Here is a 7,807-nt window from a genome sequence, read left to right on the forward strand (position 1 = left end):
ACACCACTCCACTCTGGGCCTTAGGTTTCCACCGCACTGTAAAGATACCCATGTTGTTGTCTTCTCATAGCAACATTGTGTGAGTTTACAAAGCAGAAACTGCTTTTCAGATTAAAGTTTCCAAAGAAATCTGAAATTGGCCACAGCCTCACCACCACACCAAGTATTCAAAGAAATCAGGCAGCTTTGAACAATACCAGAGAAAGTGGTTTGCTCAAATCGGAGTCATTTACTGTCTAGAAAGGATAGATCATTCTAGGCCTTGCTTTTCCTCTGCTCTAAGTGGGAATATTCAGATATTACATAGGAAACCCAGTCCCTGGAAGAATACTTGGATGCAGAGAAGCAGCCTGAAGTATGTGTACAAATAAGCAATTTAAAAAAAAGCAGGAAGCCAACAGAACATAAAGTATGGTCCAAATTACATAAAATGTTAAAATACTAGAAATAATGCCATAACGTTAACAGTTGTGAAAATATGCATGATTTTTTCCTCTTTTCCATATTTCAGTAAGTTTTTCACAATAAACATGGGCTATTTTCATAATCATAACAACATGCCTGATCAAAAGATGTATTTTGATTTTCAAAGAATGTTCTAGGAACTCTCACATAGCAATGGATTCTTCAAAAACACAGTTTTCACAAACCCTGTCACAAATCCTTCTAGAAGCCCACATATGAGTATTTGCCCTGATAAATGCCAGTTCTGTTCTTCAAGATTTACTTGTCAGGAAATCAAGACACACAGAATGAGTTATTTCAGAAGGAAATGTTCCGGGATTCTGGAAACAGATGATGCTTTCTTTCAATCCGTTGTCATTCTTCTCCTTCACTAAGATATCGTCGTCATCACTCTGGCTTTAACGCAGCTTGACAGTAGCCGCATTTCGGTGTTGGTCTTCATCTCTTTGGGTAAAAGTCTGTGGATTGAGGCTCAGCTCATAGCTGGTTTATACTAATCAGACACGGGGACTAAATTAGAACAAGAATGGGTCCGAGGTGGGATAATGTGAAGCCGACCGCCTCCCGGCAGGCATTTTATGCTCAGGACCTCATTCTCATGAACGCTGACTACCCATTGGCCCTCACTTTTATAGGCCAGAGGGCTGTTCACTCCCTATCATAAACTATTGGCAGCATAACCCTTCGCTTACTTTTCTTATTCACTCCCAGTTTGTGCTGCTGCTAAAATATTCTGCTTTGCAGCTGCCATTATCAGCGTCAAAATCATCCCTAGTCTAAGGCACCAGCCTTCCCAGAGCAGAAACCACAGACTCAGCAGCCAGGATGTCATCAGTGTACCCGAGATTACATCATCTCCTTCTGCCAACCTTAATACCACTATGGTAACCATCAACAGCAATAGCCATGATTATTTCAGTAGAAATATTGAACAGATGTGACAGCCTTGTCAAACTCCTTTGCTGGTGTCCAACCACTCTGTTATACCTTTTGCAAGTCTAAAATCTCTCTTCTGGCCATAATAGAGACGGCGTGCGCTGACCTCCCACGTGGGAAACTATGCCTGTAGCATCAATTGGCATCTCAAATACCAACTACCAACACCAACCTATACATATAGCCCGCTGGTCAGTTTTACACACATTCTCCTTTTTTGACTTTCAGGACAGCTGAGCCTGCAGTGGAATAACTTGAAGGAGCACTGGATTTCCTGTCAGAAGTTTTGCATTTCTGGGTCCTTACTACCTATAAACCTTGAGCAAGTCACTTTAAACTTGTTTCTTGTCAGTAAAATACCTACCTCTTTTCAACCCAGTTTGATAATTAAATGAAATGGTACATTTAAAAATAACAAATTAGGAAAATAGGTAAACAAATACTTGTACATGCTTGTTCATAGTAGCACTATTCACAATAGCCAAGAGATGAAAGCTACCCTACTGTCTATCAACAGATGAATGGATACACAAAATGTGATATGTGATACAATGGAATGTTGTTCAGCTATAATATGGAATACTGTATATACATGGTACCTTGTGGAAGCACCTAGAAATACTGGTACATGCTGCATCATGAATGAACCTAGAAAACTTGTGCTAAGTGAAAGAAGACAGACGTAAAATGTCACATATTGCAATGCTTCCATTTATATAAAACTAGAGGCCCGGTGCACAAAAATTTGTGCACTGGAGGGGGGGGGGGCAAGGGGAGGTCCCTCAGCCTGGCCTGTGCCCTCTCATAGTCTGGGACCCCTTGGGAGATAACGACCTGCTGGCTTAGGCCTGCTCCTGGGTAGCAGAGGGCAGGCCCAATCCCTAGGTGCAGCCCCTGGTCGGGCTCAGAGCAGGGCCGATTGGGGAGTTGGGGCGCCGCCCCCTGTCATGCACAGAGCAGGGCGGATTGGGAGGTTGCGATGCCACCCTCAGTCACGCTCAGGGTAGAGCTGATTGGGGGGTTGGGGCACCGCCCCCTATCACACTCAAGGCAGGGTCGATGGGGAGGTTGCGGCGCCACCCCCTGTGACGCACAGAGCAGGGCCAATCAGGGGGTTGGGGCGCTCCCCCCTGTCACCCGCAGAGCAGGGCCCATCAGGGGGGTTGGAGCTCCGTACCCTGTCACGCACAGAGCAGGGCCCATCAGGGGGTTGGGGAGCTCCCCGCTGTCACGCACAGAGCAGGGCCGATCAGGGGGTTGAGGAGCTCCCCCCTGTCACTCACAGAGTAGGGCCAATAGGGGAGTTAGGGCACCGCCCCCTGTCACACACACAGCAGGGCGGATCGGGGGGTTGGGGCGCCGCCACTGTCACACTCAGGGCAGAGCCAATGGGGAGGTTATGTCTCTACCCCATCACACACAGAGCAGGGCCTGTGGGGGGGGAGGGGTTTGGGCGCTGCCCCCTGTCACGCTGATCCCGGTGCTGGGAGGCATATTACCCTTTTACTATATAGGATAGAGGCCTGGGGGCCGGCTGGTTTGCTCTGAAGGGGGTCCTGGATCATGGTGGGGGTCCCCACTGGGGTGCCTGGCCAGTCTGGGTGAGGAGCTGAGGGCTGCTTTCAGTCTGGCAGTTGACTGAAGCTCCCAACCGCTCCTTTTTTTCTTTTTTCTTTTTTTATTCTGGGCCAGCTTTAGCTCTGGCTGTAGCTCTGAGGCTTCCGCTGCTGAAAGCAGGTATCTGGTTTGTTTGCGTTCTATAATGGAAACAATGTATAACTCCAGCTCTGAGATCCCAGCCGGCTGAAAGCTGGTTTCTGGGGTTTTGTTTAGCTTCTATATTTGTTACAATGTTTCTTAGAGTTGCAGCTCAGAGGCCGGCAAGTCAAGCGGGGAACGTTGGAGTCCGCAGTCACTGGAGCAAGCAAGCCTCCCGTTCGCTTCAGTGCATGGCTGCCGGCCGCCATCTTGGCTGACAGTTAATTTGCATAAGGATATGCTGATTAGCCAATGGGAAGGGTAGCGGTCGTACGCTAATTACCATGTTTCTCTTTTATTAGTGTAGATACCCAGAATAGGTCAGTCTATAAAACAGAAAACAGATTTGTGCTTGTGAGGGGTGGAGGGGAGATTGGAGAGACTGTTAAATGGATATAGGTTTTTGGGGGGTGATGGAAATGTTTTGGAACTAGGTTGAGGTGGTGGTAGCACAACATTGTGAACGTACTAAATATCACTGAATTGGTCACTTTAAAGTGATTAATTTTATGTCATATAAATTTTACCTAAATAAATAAAAGTTATAAATAAGCACCTGAAAGTCCTAGTTAGTATATCCCAGAGATAAAACTGTCTCAGAAAGATTAAGTGACAGATTAAAGGACAAACACTTAAAAAATAAAACAAGCAAATCAAAACAACATAAAACAAGAAATGTACTGTGAGACTAGAATTCTGGCCTTCTGATGCGCCAGGTAGGTCTCCCTTATGCCATTACTGCTATCCGCTTCTGGGTGTGGGAATCGCCGATTAAGCATTTAAGATCATTCTCCGCTCTGAATTTCTGCCTGTTGCCTAATCCAGTCCACCTACTGCATTTTCCCTCTCCCCCTCCCCTTGTTAATTCACAGTGATACTAAGACAAAGTGATAACCTGACCTAAAGATTGGGGTCTTTGGAAAACCAGAAGAGCTTCTCTATCTCTGCATCTTCTTTATCTAAAGAGAAGGTTCCTGAATGTCTAGTGGTTCTCTGAGAAGCTAGGGAGCTTTGCTACAAATGTATTAGCTTGGGCCCCATCCCAGTCCAACTGAAGCAGAATCTATTGGTCCTTTGGAGCCATACAAAATAATATGAATGTTTCAAATGCAAAGTCTATCTTCCACATCATGTGCAGCTCTTCAAATGTCTGACTCCAGGCACTGTGTCCATCCATATCTTCTCTCTAATAATACTTTTTGCCTTAAAGTCTATTTCGTCCAGTAATAATGCAACTACCAGCTTTCTTTTTCTACTCTTTTACTTTTAACATGTAACCAGCCGCTGGTAGTCTTGGTGTGGATACTCACGTTCTGTATGCCAGACTCCAGCCAGTTCTCCTTGCCCTCCAGCAGCTTGCGGTAGGTGGCAATCTCCACGTCCAGGGCCAGCTTGGCATTCATGAGCTCCTGGTACTCACACGGCTGCTGGGCCATGTCCTGCTTGGTGTTTCTCAGAGCGGCCTCCAGCTCAGCCACCTTGAACTGAGTGAGCATCCTTGATGGCCAGCTCCCCACACTTACCAGCATCGGCGATGGTGGCCTCCAGGGAAGTCTTCTGGTTTTGAGACCCTCAAGCTCAGCCTGGAGTCGGCTGATGTTCCGGTTTGTTGTAATAAAATAAAAAAATGTTTAAAATGCTTAAAGAATGTTAGAAAAGTTTTTAAAAGTTTGGGTTAACTTTCCTTAAAACTTAAAGCGTGATATTAAGAACACATTCCCCACTGCCTTGAGGTGTGTGTACACCAGAGATAAGGGTTTGAACTGACTCAGAGTGACTTGTCAAGATAAACACTTGCATGAGTGACATACTCTCCTTAGCCCCCTTGCCTTGTTTGAAATTAACATATGTGCATTGACGTAAATCACTGATAGCCACCTGAGCTGCTACGGGTATGAACAAGCTTTAAATTAAATCACTGGCCACCTGAGCTGCTACGGGTATGAACAAGCTTTAAATATGGACCCCGGCCAGCTAACGATGCTCGCCTGTCAAGACAGCAGCAAAGGCCCACCCCTTTGTAGGTCTGACAAGCGACACGACGCTCCTCTCCCTGCCAGACGACAGAAGAACGGCTAACAACCCCCGATTGAGATGTGACCGAGCTCTCGGGTGAGAAACGCCAGACCCCTTGCGCCTGGATCAGACCAGCCCAGCTGCTGGACCCCAGAGGACAGCACAATGGGGATCCCTAACTAAGTTTGTACCCACAGCTCAGGAATTTGTGTGAGTAATAAAAAAAGCTGTGTGATTTGCAACTGCATGTTTCATGTGGTGTGATTCCTACTGCAGTTAATTGAACTATTTTGCATACACTTAAAATTTAAATTAAAGCCTCTGGTCTTTGTTGGTCCTAAAGCCTGCCACTCTGGTCCTGCTTGCGTAGAGCAGACTCTTCACTAGCAACTACTTAAATGTCCCACACCTGCACGGTTAAAGTATATCTCAAGGGATGCCTTAGATAAACACCCCAGATCCTTTCCCAGGGTCTCCTTGGGACATGGTTCATCTTAGAAATCTCAGTCTTCATGTGATGCAGGTCATCTCCATGCTTTCCAACCAACATCTGCAGCTCCTCATACTTGATCTAGTACATGGTTTCAGCCTCAGCCCAGCTGTGGTTTGTGATGTCCTCATGCTGGGCCTTGACCTTGAGGTCCAGAGAGCAGTTGTTGTCCATGAATAGCACCACAGATGTGTCCAAGATCTGGGACTGCAGTTCACAAATATCCTTTTCATACAGCTGCTTGTAGAAGTTGATCTCATCGGTCAGCCCTTTCAGGTGGGACTCCAGCTCTACCTTGTTCATGTACGCTTCATTCACATACTTCTTGATGAGGACAGATTTATTCTCCATCTCTGCGCTTGTTGATCTCATCCTCGTACTTATTCTTTAAGTCCTCCACCAGTCCCTGCATGTTGCCAAACTCTGCCTCCAGCCTCCGTTTCTCTGGAGCCAGTGTGTCCACCTGCCACTGAAGGTTGTTGATGCAGCCCTCAAGCACGTGGTCCGTGCTACTGCGAGTCATCCTCTGCTGCTGCAGGAGGTTCCATTTGGTCTCAGAATCTTATTCTGCTGCTCCAGGCCTCGCACCTTATCTACGAAGGAAGTAAACTTGTTGAGGGTCTTGATCTGCTCCTTCTCCTGGTTGCGCACGGCCTGGATTAATGCCGGTAGTCTTGATCCAGCATCTAGAAGGGTTCAGGAATCTGGAGAAGGCACTGTGTGTAAATTAATCAAGAGTCCAGAAACGAAACATAATTTTGAAAAGCATTTTGGGGAGTCAGAGAAGAGTTCTCCTTGTCTCAGGACCCCTTGCTCTTTATTAACACAAATTGTCCTAAGGCAAGGTAAATATACATCAAAGGCCAGGGTTTGGTATACAGAATCTATTGTCAGATTGGAGGAATTGCCTACGGCTGTTCAGGTATTTGGCCAGTAGGAGGCAATGACCTGTAGATTAAGATGCCCTCAGCTGTCTGGCAGCAAGCAACAATTTATGCATCCTTTTCAGGTTTGGGGAAATGCCTTTAGCCACAATTTATGCATCCTTTCAGGTTTGGGGAAATGCCTTTAGCCATTTCCAGATGATTCAGCCCTGCTGACATGCTGGAATTGGCTTCCAGCACTGGATGTTAGGGTCCACCTCCAACTTCAGGGGGCTCAGCAGGCTTTGGTTCACTTGGACAGCTGTATTGCTCCCCATACTCCCAGCCCCACCACATCCCCCGGCCAGACAGGGCACTCTGGTAACTGCTGCCCACCTGGGAAAAGGCCGAGGAGCTGGTGTGGGTGCTGGGCCCACTGGAGTACGAGCAGCTGCTGAAGGCCTGGGTGCCAGAGGTGGACACCTTGTAGGTCTTCTGGTCACTCTTGTGGACATGGTGGAGGCTGGAGTGGAGGAGAGGAGGCTGAACCAAACAGAGATTCTAGAAGGAGAGCCAAAAAGCTGCTTGTCACTTTATTATTTTAAAACAAACCTATTTATAGTTTTAATAGTTTTTTATTGTTATCTGAACTCAAATGTCTAATCCAGCCTTTGTTTTGTTTCTTGATTTCATGTGTGTGTTTTGTAATTTTGTGTTGTGAATCATCTTCAGTAGGGTTTATCTGGGAAGTGTTCCCTGGATGGAGGAATGGTCCTTCCAAAGAGATTTGTGCTTTGTCTTCTGCCAGTTGACACAGAAATATCACCAACTTCAGACCACTTTTATGTTAATTTCTGACCTTAGGGGCCTCTATTAATGCAATGAATGTAAATTAAGCCCAAGCCTGCGTGAGGAGCAGAGCCATCCTTAGGGGAGGGTTTCTCTCATCTAGAGCCCAGGCTGAGAGAAGTTTTCTTGTGTTGATGGACAGGTTTTTATTTCCTAGTGCATCCTTTTTCTGGGTGTCCTAGATTTTTGTAGGGATCTCAGTACTAATTCCTGCTTCATATAGGAGACTTTTCCTCCTGTCCCTGTTGTTAACAGAGTGCCACATACACAATGTGCCCGAGGGGAGCTCTAGTGTCAGCTCATAAGCTCACTAGTCTGTTGTTTTGTTTTCAGTGCTGGGGTATTTCCCTTTCTTGTGATAGCAAAAAGATTTAAAAAATGTACTTAACCGAGAACTTCTAGGTGATAGTGGCAGTAAGGCAGGCTTTCA

General features: G+C 46.3%; 1 pseudogene; it reads right to left on the reverse strand.

The window, feature by feature from the left end:
- Positions 1 to 4,394: 4,394 nt before the first annotated feature.
- On the reverse strand, positions 4,395 to 6,355 carry LOC102251545 (annotated as a pseudogene).
- Positions 6,356 to 7,807: the final 1,452 nt, after the last annotated feature.

Source organism: Myotis brandtii, unplaced genomic scaffold, assembly GCF_000412655.1.
Source record: "Myotis brandtii unplaced genomic scaffold, ASM41265v1 scaffold115, whole genome shotgun sequence".
NCBI lineage: Eukaryota > Metazoa > Chordata > Mammalia > Chiroptera > Vespertilionidae > Myotis > Myotis brandtii.